Source organism: Oncorhynchus gorbuscha, linkage group LG03, assembly GCF_021184085.1.
Source record: "Oncorhynchus gorbuscha isolate QuinsamMale2020 ecotype Even-year linkage group LG03, OgorEven_v1.0, whole genome shotgun sequence".
NCBI lineage: Eukaryota > Metazoa > Chordata > Actinopteri > Salmoniformes > Salmonidae > Oncorhynchus > Oncorhynchus gorbuscha.
In genome coordinates, this window is record NC_060175.1 from 10,134,343 (window position 1) to 10,150,930 (window position 16,588).

Consider the following 16,588-nt stretch of genomic DNA (forward strand, 5'->3'; position numbering starts at 1 on the left):
GAGAGAAGAGAGAGAGAGAGAGAGAGAGAGAGAGAGAGAGAGAGAGAGAGAGAGAGAAGAGAGAGAGAGAAGGAGAGACACTCTCTCTCTGAAATATAACAGTAGCTTACGAAGAAGAGAAAGAAGAGATGTGGTTTAAACAAAGCTGATTGGCTCCAGGTAGACAATAGTAGTTAAACTGTTGAACAGCGCTTAGAAAAATCATCGTAAAGCATTATTACCATTATTATTATTATTATTATCATTATTATTATTATTATTATTATCATTATTATTATTATTATTATTATTATTATTAGTAGTATCATGACCATTATCATTATTATCATTATTATCATTATTATCAGTATCATGTTTCTTCTTATTATTATTATCATTATTATTATTATTATTATTATTATTATTATCATTATTATTATTATTATCATTATCATTATTATCATTGTTATCATTATTATCATTATTATTATCATTGTTATCGTTATTATTATAATCATTGTTATTATTATCATTATCATTATTATAATAATTATTATTATTATAATTATTATTATTATTATTATTATTATTAATTATTATTATTATTATTATTATTATTATTATTATGCCTGGAAAGCCCATTTGAACCTTGTGTTCCCTGTATGAAGCCAGGAAAAGGAACCTTTATGATATTATAGAACAAAACACACTGGGGTTTATATGTTTACACAACCCATTCCTATAAGAGGTTGTCACGCCCTGACCTTAGAGAGCTTTTTATGTCTCTATTTTGGTTAGGTCAGGGTGTGATGTGGGGTGGGCATTCTATGTTCTTTATTTAATGTTTTGTATTTCTTTGTTTTGGCCGAGTATGGATCTCAATCAGGGACAGCTGACTATCGTTGTCTCTGATTGGGAACCATACTTAAGTAGCTTTTTCCCACCTGTGTTTTGTGGGTAGTTGTTTTCTGTTTAGTGTTCTGCACCTGACAGGACTGTTTCGGTTTCGTTTATTCACTTTGTTATTTTGTTCTAGTGTTCAGTTTAATAGAAACATTAACACTTGCCACGCGGTTTGGTCCGATTCTTCCTCATCAGACGGCGACCGTTACAGAGGTTCAGACTTGGAAATACAAGAGATATTTTCATGAACAACTATCTATCTGTTGAGACAAACAGAGAGAGAGAGACACACACACACACACACACACACACACACACACACACACACACACACACACACACACACACACACACACACACACACACACACACACACACACACACACACACACACACACACACACACACACACACACACACACACACACACACACACACACACACACAACCCGGCATGTGGGAAGTGACAAAGAGCTCTTATCGGACCAGGGCACAAATAATTAAAAAATAATAATCAATAAAAATGTTGCTCTTTATTTAGTCATTTTATGTAAAAAAAAACATATTTGTGCATCAAAAATTGTGAATAACTCACCACAGGTTAATGAGAAGGGTGTGCTTGAAAGGATGCACATAACTCTGCAATGTTGGGTTGTATTGGAGAGAGTATCAGTCTTACATCATTTTCCACACAGTCTGTGCCTGTATATTTAGTTTTCATGCTAGTGAGGGTTGAGAATCCACTCTCACATAGGTACGTGGTTGCAAAGGGCATCAGTGTCTTAACAGCACGATTTGCCAAGGCAAGAAACTCTGTGCGCAGCCCAATCCAGAAATCTGGCAGTGGCTTCTGATTCGATTCAATTTTCACAGAACCGCTTGTTGCAATTTCGATGAGGCTCTCTTGTTCAGATATCGGGAAGTGGACTGGAGGCAGGGCATCACTCCAGTAGATATCTGGAGTCCTCTAGCTATAGAATCACTCCAGTGGATATCTGGAGTCCTCTAGCTATAGAATCACTCCAGTGGATATCTGGAGTCCTCTAGCTATAGAATCACTCCAGTGGATATCTGGAGTCCTCTAGCTATAGAATCACTCCAGTGGATATCTGGAGTCCTCTAGCTATAGAATCACTCCAGTGGATATCTGGAGTCCTCTAGCTATAGAATCACTCCTGGAGATATCTGGAGTCCTCTAGCTATAGAATCACTCCAGTGGATATCTGGAGTTCTCTAGCTATAGAATCACTCCAGTGGATATCTGGAGTCCTCTAGCTATAGAATCACTCCAGTGGATATCTGGAGTCCTCTAGCTATAGAATCACTCCAGTGGATATCTGGAGTCCTCTAGCTATAGAATCACTCCAGTGGATATCTGGAGTTCTCTAGCTATAGAATCACTCCAGTGGATATCTGGAGTCCTCTAGCTATAGAATCACTCCAGTGGATATCTGGAGTCCTCTAGCTATAGAATCACTCCAGTGGATATCTGGAGTCCTCTAGCTATAGAATCACTCCAGTGGATATCTGGAGTCCTCTAGCTATAGAATCACTCCAGTGGATATCTGGAGTCCTCTAGCTATAGAATCACTCCAGTGGATATCTGGAGTTCTCTAGCTATAGAATCACTCCTGGAGATATCTGGAGTCCTCTAGCTATAGAATCACTCCAGTGGATATCTGGAGTTCTCTAGCTATAGAATCACTCCTGGAGATATCTGGAGTCCTCTAGCTATAGAATCACTCCTGGAGATATCTGGAGTCCTCTAGCTATAGAATCACTCCTGGGGATATCTGGAGTCCTCTAGCTATAGAACCACTCCTGTAGATATCTGGAGTCCTCTAGCTATAGAATCACTCCAGTGGATATCTGGAGTCCTCTAGCTATAGAATCACTCCTGAAGATATCTGGAGTCCTCTAGCTATAGAACCACTCCAGTGGATATCTGGAGTCCTCTAGCTATAGAATCACTCCTGTAGATATCTGGAGTCCTCTAGCTATAGAATCACTCCTGGAGATATCTGGAGTCCTCTAGCTATAGAATCACTCCTGGAGATATCTGGAGTCCTCTAGCTATAGAATCACTCTTGGAGATATCTGGAGTCCTCTAGCTATAGAATCACTCCTGGAGATATCTGGAGTCCTCTAGCTATAGAATGAAGCACAAGTAAATGAAGACAGATTTTTAAACAACTTTGACATTTTATTTATTTTGATGACAGTCTTCATCCATAACTGTCAGTTACAGGGTTAATCAATTACCGTCACAGCCCTAGTTACAGCTGACTTTCTGCTGCAGGGATAGATAGACTCTGGGCACACACACACACACACACACACGCACACACACACACATCTCTGTGCCCATGTGGCGAAATCGCCATGTGGCAGCACATCAAAGAGTCATGCTGGAAATGACCGTGGTTCCACCTTGTACCACGACCAAGCCGTGTGTTTGTGTGTGTGTTTGTGTGTGTGTTTGTGTGTGTGTTTGTGTGGCATGGCCAGGCTGGGCTGTGATGTGACTCAGCCAAGCTAATCTGCTGTGGAAGGTGACTGCGCTGGCACGGTGTGTGTGTGTGTCAGAACTGGGGCAAGTCCACACATGGTTGTGGCTGCCAAGTTATTGGAGCCCAGGGACAGAGCTGCTGTGAATTACTCACGCTTATGAAGTCATTTAGCGCCTAGCCGTTAAGTGTAGAAATAGACATACCTCCACTGTTAGCGCTTAGCCGTTAAGTGTAGAAATAGGCATACCTCCACTGTTAGCGCTTAGCGCCTAGCCGTTAAGTGTAGAAATAGACATACCTCCATCGTTAGCGCTTAGCCGTTAAGTGTAGAAATAGGCATACCTCCACTGTTAGCACTTAGCGCCTAGCCGTTAAGTGTAGAAATAGGCCTACCTCCACTGTTAGCGCTTAGCGCCTAGCTAACGTTAGCTTCATGTGAGGAAATACCTCCACAGCTAGCGCCTAGCTAACAGTTAGCTTAATGTGTGGAAATACCTCCTCTCTTTATTTAATGTTTTTGTACTTTTACCCCTTTCTCTCTCCAATTGGTAGTTACGGTCTTGTCCCTTCGCTGCAATTCACCTACGGACTCGAGAGAGGCGAAGGCCGAGAGCCATGCATCCTCCGAAACACGACCCTGCCAAGCCGCACTGCTTCTTGACACACTGCTCCCCTAACCCGGACGGTGTTGACTCAATTGTGTGCCGCCTCATGGGTCTCCCGGTTACGGCCTGTAACACCGTCTGGGCTCGAACCCGGGTCTGTAGTGACACATCAAGCACTGTGATGCAGTGCCACTCGGGAGGCCAATTCCTCCGCTCTTCTCGCTTAGCGCCTAGTTAAAGGTTAACTTCATGTGCAGAAATGCTGGCTACTAATACATCAGTATATATTATACCAGTACATGTCATATTTTATCCCAAGCGACTTGCAGTAGTGGGAAATCTATCAGGAATTAAACCCACAACCCCAACTGCCATGCTCTACAAACTGAGGCACACAGGAACACAATGCTGACGGATTGGTGTACTATTCTGTTTCAGTTCTAGCCTTGCTTGGCAGTAGATATACATGACATCTAGTTGATAAATGGAGGCCGTTCAGATGCTATCATAAGTGCTAATATAGTGTTTTTCTAAAAATGCTTGATAAATGCTACTATGCTTTAATCCATTTATCTTCTATTTATTTCTTACTTCAGTTTATTTTAGCAAATACTTTCTTAACCCTTGTTTTCTTAAAACGGCACGGTTGGTTAAGGACTTGTAAGTGAGCATTTCACTGTAAGGTCTACCTACACCTGTTGGTTAAGGGCTTGTAAGTGAGCATTTCACTGTAAGGTCTACTACACCTGTTGGTTAAGGGCTTGTAAGTGAGCATTTCCCTGTGAGGTCTACTACACCTGTTGGTTAAGGGCTTGTAAGTGAGCATTTCCCTGTGAGGTCTACTACACCTGTTGGTTAAGGGCTTGTAAGTGAGCATTTCACTGTAAGGTCTACCTACACCTGTTGGTTAAGGGCTTGTAAGTGAGCATTTCCCTGTAAGGTCTACCTACACCTGTTGGTTAAGGGCTTGTAAGTGAGCATTTCCCTGTAAGGTCTACCTACACCTGTTGTATTCATGACAAATAACATTTGATTTGATCATTTGATTTGATGCGGACACACACACACACACACACACACACACACACACACACACACACACACACACACGGAGTAGTTGGCCTCGGTAACTGTCAGCAGATTTTAGAAATACTATGTACCAAACAGTTAGTTACGTCCTCATTTAGAATGGAGTGATAGGTTACAGTCCTCATTTAGAATGGAGTTATAGTTTACAGTCCTCATTTAGAATGGAGTTATATTTACAGTCCTCATTTAGAATGGAGTTATAGTTTACAGTCATCATTTAGAATGGAGTTATAGTTCACAGTCCTCATTTAGAATGGAGCTATAGTTCACAGTCCTCATTTAGAATGGAGTTATAGTTCACAGTCCTCATTTAGAATGGAGTTATAGTTCACAGTCATCATTTAGAATGGAGTTATAGTTTACAGTCATCATTTAGAATGGAGTTATAGTTCACAGTCCTCATTTAGAATGGAGTTATAGTTTACAGTCATCATTTAGAATGGAGTTATATTTCACAGTCCTCATTTAGAATGGAGTTATAGTTTACAGTCATCATTTAGAATGGAGTTATAGTTCACAGTCCTCATTTAGAATGGAGCTATAGTTCACAGTCCTCATTTAGAATGGAGTTATAGTTCACAGTCCTCATTTAGAATGGAGTTATAGTTCACAGTCATCATTTAGAATGGAGTTATAGTTTACAGTCATCATTTAGAATGGAGTTATAGTTCACAGTCCTCATTTAGAATGGAGTTATAGTTTACAGTCCTCATTTAGAAGGGAGTTATAGTTCACAGTCCTCATTTAGAATGGAGTTATAGTTCACAGTCATCATTTAGAATGGAGTTATAGTTCACAGTCCTCATTTAGAATGGAGTTATAGTTTACAGTCCTCATTTAGAATGGAGTTATAGTTTACAGTCCTCATTTAGAATGGAGTTATAGTTTACAGTCCTCATTTAGAATGGAGTTATAGTTCACAGTCCTCATTTAGAATGCAGTTATAGTTTACAGTCCTCATTTAGAATGGAGTGATAGGTTACAGTCCTCATTTAGAATGGAGTTATAGTTTACAGTCCTCATTTAGAATTGAGTTATAGGTTACAGTCCTCATTTAGAATGGAGTTATAGTTTACAGTCCTCATTTAGAATGGAGTTATAGTTCACAGTCCTCATTTAGAATGCAGTTATAGTTTACAGTCCTCATTTAGAATGGAGTGATAGGTTAGAGTCCTCATTTAGAATGGAGTTATAGTTTACAGTCCTCATTTAGAATTGAGTTATAGGTTACAGTCCTAATTTAGAATGGAGCTATAGTTCACAGTCCTCATTTAGAATGGAGTTATAGTTTACAGTCCTCATTTAGAATGGAGTTATAGTTTACAGTCCTCATTTATAATGGCGTTATAGTTTACAGTCCTCATTTAGAATGTAGTTATAGTTTACAGTCCTCATTTAGAATGGAGTGATAGGTTACAGTCCTCATTTAGAATGGAGTGATAGGTTACAGTCCTCATTTAGAATGTAGTTATAGTTTACAGTCCTCATTTAGAATGGAGTTATAGTTTACAGTCCTCATTTAGAATGGAGTTATAGTTTAAGGTCCTCATTTAGAATGGAGTTATAGTTTACAGTCCTCATTTAGAATGGAGTTATAGTTTAAGGTCCTCATTTAGAATGGAGTTATAGTTTACAGTCCTCATTTAGAATGGAGTTATAGTTTACAGTCCTCATTTAGAATTGAGTTATAGGTTAGAGTCCTCATTTAGAATGGAGTTATAGTTTACAGTCCTCATTTAGAATTGAGTTATAGGTTACAGTCCTCATTTAGAATGGAGTTATAGTTTACAGTCCTCATTTAGAATTGAGTTATAGGTTACAGTCCTAATTTAGAATGGAGCTATAGTTCACAGTCCTCATTTAGAATGGAGTTATAGTTTACAGTCCTCATTTAGAATGGAGTTATAGTTTACAGTCCTCATTTATAATGGCGTTATAGTTTACAGTCCTCATTTAGAATGTAGTTATAGTTTACAGTCCTCATTTAGAATGGAGTGATAGGTTACAGTCCTCATTTAGAATGGAGTGATAGGTTACAGTCCTCATTTAGAATGTAGTTATAGTTTACAGTCCTCATTTAGAATGGAGTTATAGTTTACAGTCCTCATTTAGAATGGAGTTATAGTTTAAGGTCCTCATTTAGAATGGAGTTATAGTTTAAGGTCCTCATTTAGAATGGAGTTATATTTCACAGTCCTCATTTAGAATGGAGTTATAGTTTACAGTCCTCATTTAGAATGGAGTTATAGTTTAAGGTCCTCATTTAGAATGGAGTTATAGTTTACAGTCCTCATTTAGAATGGAGTTATAGTTTACAGTCCTCATTTAGAATTGAGTTATAGGTTAGAGTCCTCATTTAGAATGGAGTTATAGTTTACAGTCCTCATTTAGAATTGAGTTATAGGTTACAGTCCTCATTTAGAATGGAGTTATAGTTTACAGTCCTCATTTAGAATGGAGTTATAGTTCACAGTCCTCATTTAGAATGCAGTTATAGTTTACAGTCCTCATTTAGAATGGAGTGATAGGTTAGAGTCCTCATTTAGAATGGAGTTATAGTTTACAGTCCTCATTTAGAATTGAGTTATAGGTTACAGTCCTCATTTAGAATGGAGCTATAGTTCACAGTCCTCATTTAGAATGGAGTTATAGTTTACAGTCCTCATTTAGAATGGAGTTATAGTTTACAGTCCTCATTTATAATGGCGTTATAGTTTACAGTCCTCATTTAGAATGTAGTTATAGTTTACAGTCCTCATTTAGAATGGAGTGATAGGTTACAGTCCTCATTTAGAATGGAGTGATAGGTTACAGTCCTCATTTAGAATGTAGTTATAGTTTACAGTCCTCATTTAGAATGGAGTTATAGTTTACAGTCCTCATTTAGAATGGAGTTATAGTTTAAGGTCCTCATTTAGAATGGAGTTATATTTCACAGTCCTCATTTAGAATGGAGTTATAGTTTACAGTCCTCATTTAGAATGGAGTTATAGTTTAAGGTCCTCATTTAGAATGGAGTTATAGTTTACAGTCCTCATTTAGAATGGAGTTATAGTTCACAGTCCTCATTTAGAATGGAGTTTACCCAGTAAATTGACTAAGAACACATTCTCAATTACAGCAACAACCTGGGGAATAGTTACAGGAGAGATGAGGGGAAGAATGAGACAATTGGAAGCTGGGGATGATTAGGTGACCATGGATGATATGAGGGCCAAATGGACATTTAGCCAGAACACCAGGGTTAACACCCCTACATTTACGATACGTGACACAGAGAGTCAGGACACCCGTTTAACATCCCATATGAAAGATGGCACCCTACACAGGGCAATGTCCCCTTCACTGCCCTGTCCTCTCCTCTCCTCTCCTCTGCCTTTCCTCTCATCTCCCTTCCCTCTCTTTCCTTTCCATTCTTCTTCCTCTCTCCTCTCTCTTTCCTTTCCTCTCCACTCTCCTCTCCTCACATCTCCCTTTCCTCTCCTCTCTTTTTCCTTTCCTCTCCTCTACTCCCAGCCTCTAGGCTACCTGCCCCTGGGCTACCTGTCACTAGCTAGGCTACTTGCCGCAGGACTACCTGCCACTAGGCTACCTGCTGTTGGAATACCTGCTGCCAGGCTACCTGCTGCTAGGCTACCTGCTGCTAGGCTACCTGCCGGCAGAATACCTGCCGCTAGGCTACTTGCTGCTAGGCTACCTGCCGCTAGAATACCTGCTGCTAGGCTACATGCCGCTAGAATACCTGCTGCTAGGCTACATGCCACTAGCTAGGCTACCTGCTGCGAGGCTACCTGCTGCTAGGCTACCTGCTGCTAGGCTACCTGCCGCTAGAATACCTGCTGCTAGGCTACCTGCTGCTAGGCTATCTGCTGCTAGAATACCTGCTGCTAGGCTACCTGCCACTAGGCTACCTGCCACTAGCTAGGCTACATGTCACTAGGCTACCTGCCACCAGCTAGGCTACCTGCCACTAGGCTACATGCCACTAGGCTACCTGCCACTAGGCTACCTGCCACTAGCTAGGCTACCTGCCACTAGGCTATCTGCCACCAGCTAGGCTACCTTCCACTAGGCTATCTGCCACCAGCTAGGCTACCTGCCACTAGGCTACCTGCCACTAGGCTACCTGCCACTAGAATACCTGCCACTAGGCTACCTGTCACTAGCTAGGCTACCTGTCACTAGCTAGGCTACTTGCCGCAGGACTACCTGCAACTAGGCTACCTGCTGTTGGAATACCTGCTGCCAGGCTACCTGCTGCTAGGCTACCTGCTGCTAGGCTACCTGCCGCTAGAATACCTGCTGCTAGGCTACCTGCTGCTAGGCTATCTGCTGCTAGAATACCTGCTGCTAGGCTACCTGCCACTAGGCTACCTGCCACTAGCTAGGCTACATGCCACTAGGCTACCTGCCACCAGCTAGGCTACCTGCCACTAGGCTACCTGCCACTAGGCTACCTGCCACCAGCTAGGCTACCTGCCACTAGGCCACCTGCCACTAGGCTACCTGCCACCAGGCTACATGCCACTAGGCTACCTGCCACCAGCTAGGCTACCTGCCACTAGGCTACCTGCCACTAGGCTACCTGCCACTAGCTAGGCTACCTGCCACTAGGCTACCTGCCACTAGGCTACCTGCCACTAGGCTACCTGCCACTAGTTAGGCGACCTGCCATTAGGCTACTTGCCACTAGTCTACCTGCCACTAGCTAGGCTACCTGCTGCGAGGCTACCTGCTGCTAGGCTACCTGCTGCTAGGCTACCTGCCGCTAGAATACCTGCTGCTAGGCTACCTGCTGCTAGGCTATCTGCTGCTAGAATACCTGCTGCTAGGCTACCTGCCACTAGGCTACCTGCCACTAGCTAGGCTACATGCCACTAGGCTACCTGCCACCAGCTAGGCTACCTGCCACTAGGCTACATGCCACTAGGCTACCTGCCACTAGGCTACCTGCTGCTAGCTAGGCTACCTGCCACTAGGCTACCTGCTGCTAGCTAGGCTACCTGCCACTAGGCTACCTGCCACTAGGCTACATGCCACTAGAATACCTGCCACCAGCTAGGCTACCTGCCACTAGGCTACCTGCCACTAAGCTACCTGCCGCCCTTTACAAACAGTTCAATCCAATAGAGGCTACATCACAGGTTACAGACCACACTAAAGGGAACTCATCTGTGCTGCTTTCTTGGCCAGGGCTCAATCTCAATGTGACTTCACTGATTAAATAAAGTTTAAATAAAATAAATGAAAAATAAAACACCCAGCACTTATAAGTGCTACAGTTTTAGGTTGTATAACACAGAAGCTGAACATTACAAAAAAAGGGTATCTGCCTCAAAGTGCAAAACAATTAAGCCTAATGACCGGTGTTATAGAAGCTTCAAAAAGAACGCCTGACAACGCAGAGAAACATAAATGAAATAGCTTCAGATCACAGCGTTATAGAGTCCTCTAGTGTTATGAATAAAACATCTATGCAGTTTCAACTGCGTCTTATGTAACCGTTGAAGGGATAGTGTGAGATTTTGGCAATGAAGACGTGGATACCATTTGGATATCTGCGTGCTGTTTGAAAAAGTTGAAGGTACTGTAGATTTGTGAGCCATTGCTAACTAGCGTTAGCACAATGCATAGAAGTCTATGGGTACAGCTAGCATGCGTTCAGTCATCTGGGTAAGTAAAAAAAGGACTTAATTGCCAAAATCTTAAACTATGCTACTGTAATACTACTTCTCTCTAGGTACTGTTTCTAAAAATGAATCATACAAAATGGCTTTTAGTGGTAAAGAATTGTTTTTGTACAGTTAGCTTTTGACATGAATACATTGTATTAGTACAAACTGGCTTCTAAAGAGGTCAACTGGATATCTAACAACAAAGGAAGCACACTAATGGGGTTGAAGGATGGTGCTTTATCTCTGTTGTCGAGACCTACCACGGTGCTGTGTGAGTGTGCGTGTGCATTTGTGTGTAAGCTTATGTGTGTGCCATCCTGTACCAGCCTATAAAAGGCGAACAAAGCAACAGGAGGGGATCAGACAATACGACAGACCTCCTGATATAGTACAGCTTCAGACCTGATATAGTACAGCTTCAGACCTCCTGATATAGTACAGCTTCAGACCTGATATAGTACAGCTTCAGACCTCCTGATATAGTACAGCTTCAGACCACCTGATATAGTACAGCTTCAGACCTGATATAGTACAGCTTCAGACCTCCAGATATAGTACATCTTCAGACCTGATATAGTACATCTTCAGACCTGATATAGTACAGCTTCAGACCTTATATAGTACAGCTCCAGACCTCCTGATATAGTACAGCTTCAGACCTGATATAGTACAGCTTCAGACCTGATATAGTACAGCTTCAGACCTCCTGATATAGTACAGCTTCAGACCTCCTGATATAGTACAGCTTCAGACCTGATATAGTACAGCTCCAGACCTCCTGATATAGTACAGCTTCAGACCTGATATAGTACAGCTTCATCCCTGATATAGTACAGCTTCAGACCTCCTGATATAGTACAGCTTCAGACCTCCTGATATAATACAGCTTCAGACCTGATATAGTACAACTTCAGACCTGATATAGTACAGCTTCAGACCTGATATAGTACAGCTTCAGACCTCTTGATATAATACAGCTTCAGACCTGATATAGTACAGCTTCAGACCTGATATAGTACAGCTTCAGACCTCCTGATATAGTACAGCTTCAGACCTCCTGATATAGTACAGCTTCAGACCTGATATAGTACAGCTTCAGACCTCCTGATATAGTACAGCTTCAGACCTCCTGATATAGTACAGCTTCAGACCTGATATAGTACAGCTTCAGACCTCCTGATATAGTACAGCTCCAGACCTCCTGATATAGTACAGCTTCAGACCTGATATAGTACAGCTTCAGACCTCCTGATATAGTACAGCTTCAGACCTGATATAGTACAGCTTCAGACCTCCTGATATAGTACAGCTTCAGACCTCCTGATATTATACAGCTTCAGACCTGATATAATACAGCTTCAGACCTCCTGATATAGTACAGCTTCAGACCTGATATAGTACAGCTTCAGACCTGATTTAGTACAGCTTCAGACCTGATATAGTACAGCTTCAGACCTGATTTAGTACAGCTTCAGACCTGATATAGTACAGCTTCAGACCTCCTGATATAGTACAGCTTCAGACCTGATATAGTAGAGCTTCAGACCTCCTGATATAGTACAGCTTCAGACCTGATATAGTACAGCTTCAGACCTGATATAGTAGAGCTTCAGACCTCCTGATATAGTACAGCTTCAGACATCCTGATATAATACAGCTTCAGACCTGATATAATACAGCTTCAGACATCCTCCAGACAGTTTCAACTGTTCTGCCTTATTATTATTCGACCATGCTGGTCATTTATGAACATTTGAACATCTTGGTCATGTTCTGTTATAATCTCTACCCGACACAGCCAGAAGAGGACTGGCCACCCCACATAGCCTGGTTCCTCTCTAGGTTTCTTCCTAGGTTTTGGCCTTTCTAGGGAGTTTTTCCTAGCCACCGTGCTTTTACACCTGCATTGTTTGCTGTTTGGGGTTTTAGGCTGGGTTTCTGTACAGCACTTTGAGATATCAGCTGATGTACGAAGGGCTATATAAATACATTTGATTTGATTTGATTTGATCCTGATATAATACAGCTTCAGACCTGATATAGTACAGCTTCAGACCTGATATAGTACAGCTTCAGACCTCCCGATATAGTACAGCTTCAGACCTGATATAGTACAGCTTCAGACCTCCTGATATAGTACAGCTCCAGACCTCCTGATATAGTACAGCTTCAGACCTGATATAGTACAGCTTCAGACCTCCTGATATAGTACAGCTTCAGACCTCCTGATATAGTACAGCTTCAGACCTGATATAGTACAGCTTCAGACCTCCTGATATAGTACAGCTTCAGACCTCCTGATATTATACAGCTTCAGACCTGATATAGTACAGCTTCAGACCTCCTGATATAGTACAGCTTCAGACCTGATATAGTACAGCTTCATACCTCCTGATATAGTACAGCTTCAGACCTCCTGATATTATACAGCTTCAGACCTGATATAGTACAGCTTCAGACCTCCTGATATAGTACAGCTTCAGACCTGATATAGTACAGCTTCAGACCTGATATAGTACAGCTTCAGACCTCCTGATATAGTACAGCTTCAGACCTGATATAGTACAGCTTCAGACCTGATATAGTACAGCTTCAGACCTCCTGATATACTACAGCTTCAGACCTGATATAGTACAGCTTCAGACCTTCTGATATAGTACAGCTTCAGACCTCCTGATATAATACAGCTTCAGACCTGATATAGTACAGCTTCAGACCTGATATAGTAGAGCTTCAGACCTCCTGATATAGTACAGCTTCAGACCTGATATAGTAGAGCTTCAGACCTCCTGATATAGTACAGCTTCAGACCTGATATAGTACAGCTTCAGACCTCTTGATATAGTACAGCTTCAGACCTGATATAGTACAGCTTCAGACATCCTCCAGACAGTTTCAACTGTTCTGCCTTATTATTATTCGACCATGCTGGTCATTTATGAACATTTGAACATCTTGGTCATGTTCTGTTATAATCTACCCGGCACAGCCAGAAGAGGACTGGCCACCCCACAGCCTGGTTCCTCTCAGGAGGTTTTGGCCTTTCTAGGGAGTTTTTCCTAGCCACCGTGCTTTTACACCTGCATTGTTTGCTGTTTGGGGTTTTAGGCTGGGTTTCTGTACAGCACTTTGAGATATATGAGTACAGGGCTATATAAATACATTTGATTTGATTTGATCCTGATATAATACAGCTTCAGACCTGATATAGTACAGCTTCAGACCTGATATAGTACAGCTTCAGACCTCCTGATATAGTACAGCTTCAGACCTGATATAGTACAGCTTCAGACCTGATATAGTACAGCTTCAGACCTCCTGATATAGTACAGCTTCAGACCTGATATAGTACAGCTTCAGACCTGATATAGTACAGCTTCAGACCTGATATAGTACAGCTTCAGACCTCCTGATATAGTACAGCTTCAGACCTCCTGATATAGTACAGCTTCAGACCTGATATAGTACAGCTTCAGACCTGATATAGTACAGCTTCAGACCTCCTGATATAGTACAGCTTCAGACCTGATATAGTACAGCTTCAGACCTCCTGATATAGTACAGCTTCAGACCTCCTGATATAGTACAGCTTCAGACCTGATATAGTACAGCTCCAGACCTCCTGATATAGTACAGCTTCAGACCTGATATAGTACAGCTTCAGACCTCCTGATATAGTACAGCTTCCGACCTCCTGATATTATACAGCTTCAGACCTGATATAGTACAGCTTCAGACCTCCTGATATAGTACAGCTTCAGACCTGATATAGTACAGCTTCAGACCTGATATAGTACAGCTTCAGACCTCCTGATATAGTACAGCTTCAGACCTGATATAGTACAGCTTCAGACCTGATATAGTACAGCTTCAGACCTCCTGATATAGTACAGCTTCAGACCTGATATAGTACAGCTTCAGACCTCCTGATATAGTACAGCTTCAGACCTGATATAGTACAGCTTCAGACCTGATATAGTACAGCTCCAGACCTCCTGATATAGTACAGCTTCAGACCTCCTGATATAGTACAGCTTCAGACCTGATATAGTACACCTTCAGACCTGATATAGTACAGCTTCAGACCTCCTGATATAGTACAGCTTCAGACCTGATATAGTACAGCTTCAGACCTGATATAGTACAGCTTCAGACCTGATATAGTACAGCTTCAGACCTGATATAGTACAGCTTCAGACCTGATATAGTATGATCTTATTATTCGTATCTCAGAGCCATTTGTTTGGGTTCACTGTTTAGCTAGCTAGCTACATGTCTTAACAAAAGACTCCACTATACAAATAACCATTTCAGGTGTGATCGTAAATTCAGTCTGGCCATCTACTCAGATTTCAGAGCACTCTCGTCTGTGTGTACCAGAGCACAGAATAACTGATGAATATACGAAGGCTCAACAACATTGAATATAGCCGGGGTTAGTAAACGTCGGCAAAATAAGCGCAATTACATTTTTGCCCACAGCACAGATAAGGTCACCAACGCTCTGGATAACATGAAAACAGCCTAACCAGCTCTGCTAGGGAGAGGCAAATCATCAGAGTTTGGATGGGGGGCAAAAGCTTAAGAGGGGGTGAATGATGCTGAATGGGTGTAGACAAAGAAGAGCTCTCCAGTAGGTACCAAAACATTCTCTAAAGTGAGGTTGCAAGCCATTTTCTCTAAAGTGAGGTTGCAAGCCATTTTCTCTAAATTGAGGTTGCAAGCCATTTTCTCTAAAGTGAGGTTGCAATCCATTTTCTCTAAAGTGAGGTTGCAAGCCATTTTCTCTTAAGTGAGGTGCAAGCCATTTTCTCTAAAGTGAGGTTGCAAGCCATTTCCTCTAAAGTGAGGTTGCAAGCCATTTTCTCTAAAGTGAGGTTGCAAGCCATTTTCTCTAAAGTGAGGTTGCAAGCCATTTTCTCTAAAGTGAGGTGCTAGCCATTTTCTCTAAAGTGAGGTTGCAAGCCATTTTCTCTAAAGTGAGGTTGCAAGCCATTTTCTCAAAAGTGAGGTTGCAAGCCATTTTCTCAAAAGTGAGGTTGCAAGCCATTTTCTCTAAAGTGAGGTTGCAAGCCATTTTCTCTAAAGTGAGGTTGCAAGCCGTTTTCTCAAAAGTGAGGTTGCAAGCCATTTTCTCTAAAGTGAGATTGCAAGTTTATCACCTTTCAAAGCAGAATTACTTTCCCATTGTTCCTCAAATGTAGTGTGTGATATACCCTTTTGTAGCTCTGTGACTCTGTTGTATGTATATTGTATGTTGTATGTTGCTGAGATGACACACTATGCACCGTCTGTTCCTGTACAGTCTAATGTACCCGTCTGGAGTGTTGGCGCACTAATGCAGGAGCAGAACAAATAAACTTGCATACACTAATATCCTTTTATACACAATACATGTAATGGATTTGATTGCTTGATGCATTATAGATCCATTATACACACTGTATCATACGCCAAAAGCAGGGATTGTATTAGTCCAATAGTGAGTGTTTTCCCCTCTTTTCTCCTGTAACTACAGTGGATAAGGTGTATGAAACACTAACCCTTGTTTCAATTGAAGCATAAAAACTGTAGAACCCCATGGCTATACACTAATGCACCAATCACAGCGTGAAAACAGCCAATCAGCGTGGTAAACACTAGAGAGTGTATGAAAACAGCCAATCAGAGTGAGAAAAACTAGAGAGTGTTTGTGCACAGCCAATCAGAGTGGTAAACCCTAGAGAGTGTATGTTAACAGCCAATCAGAGTGGTAAACTCTAGAGTATGTATGTGCACAGCCAATCAGAGTGGTAAACTCTAGAGAGTGTATGTTAACAGCCAATCA

The 16,588-nt window shown here is 41.6% G+C and overlaps 1 protein-coding gene across 1 annotated transcript in view; it reads right to left on the bottom strand.

Annotated features, from left to right (window-relative positions):
- The window catches only part of LOC124032458 (dedicator of cytokinesis protein 3-like), a 393,573-nt gene that overhangs the window by 219,668 nt on the left and 157,317 nt on the right, over positions 1–16,588 (bottom strand). The gene's annotated exons all lie outside the window — the stretch shown is intronic.